Raw genomic sequence first — 1,378 nt, 5'->3', positions numbered from 1 at the left:
GTACTGATACCATCTGCCTTATGACGTAAACATTTTAGGGAGTCTAGTGATACCTCTAGAGACCAGAGGCGAATATTATTCTTTTATGATTGAATAATAATCTCCACTGAAAAATAAAATAAAATAAAATAAAATATGATATAATATAATAAAATAAAATAAAATAAAATAAAAACTGAAATAAGATAATATAAAATAAGATAAAATGAAATAAAATAAAATAAAATAAAATGAAATGAAATAAAATGAAATAAAATAAAATAGAATAAGATAAAATAATATAAAATAGAATAAAATGAAATGAGATAAAATAAGATAAAATGAAATAAGATAAAAATAAGATAAAAAGAAATAAGATAGAATAGAATAGAATAGAATAAAATAAAATAAATAGATAAATAAATAAAAATACTTATGACTTTTAACTTTTACTCTCATTCCGTTCTGTTCCCCACCCATAAATATCTCTCTTCTACAGCTATGAACTTCATCTCTTCGGTACTCTATGGTCTCCAAGGATAGAAACGCTGGTTAATGCTGACGCGACATAATACCTAGCCACTACCACTACCACTACCACAACCACAACTACTACCGTCACTATCACAACCACCACCACCACCACAACCACAACCACCACCAACACTAATATCACAGTCACACACCATCAGTACCACAAACACGCATAAGCCTTTCTACATTCCTCTTTGTAATCAGTGAAACCACTTGGCCTGTCTGCACCTCCTCCTCCTCCTCCTCCTCCTCCTCCTCCTCCTCCTCCTCCTCCTCCTCCTCCTCCTCCTCCTCCTCCTCCTCCTCCTCCTCCTCCTCCTCCTCCTCCTCTTCCGCCCTCCTCCCTCCTCCTCCTCCTCCTCCTCCTCCTCCTCCTCCTCCTCCTCCTCCTCCTCCTCCTCCTACTACTCTTCTGCTACTTTCCTCCGCCTCCGCCTCCTCCCTCCAGGTCAGCATCTTCCTACTCCTCCTTCTCCTCCTCCTCCTCCTCCCCCTCCTCCTCCTACTTCTCCTCCTCCTCCTCTTCCTCCTCCTCCTCCAGCTCCGCATTCTGCTCTTCCTCCTCCTCCTGGTCCTCTTCCTTTTCTTCTTCCTTTTCCTCTCCCTTTCCCTCTCCCTCCACTTCCTCCTTTTTCCTTCCTCTCTCTTCTCCTCTTCCACATATAATTCCTCTTCCTCTCCTCTCCTCTTCCTTTCCTCTCCTCTTCCTCTCCTCTCCTCTTACTTTCCTCTCCTCTTCCTCCTCTCTTCCTCTCCTCTCCTCTTCCTCTTCTTTCCTTTCCATACACGTGCGTTGATCGTGTAATTTGAAGCGTGTTTGGTTTGTATTCGCTTAGTTGTGAGTTCGAGTCTCGCACTTCCCTCC

The sequence above is a fragment of the Oratosquilla oratoria genome, chromosome 10 (assembly GCF_046742065.1).
Source record: "Oratosquilla oratoria isolate Oo_2021 chromosome 10, ASM4674206v1, whole genome shotgun sequence".
NCBI classification, from domain to species: Eukaryota; Metazoa; Arthropoda; class Malacostraca; order Stomatopoda; family Squillidae; genus Oratosquilla; species Oratosquilla oratoria.
The sequence above is the reverse complement of the archived record's forward strand: the minus strand, read 5'-3'. Positions refer to the sequence as shown.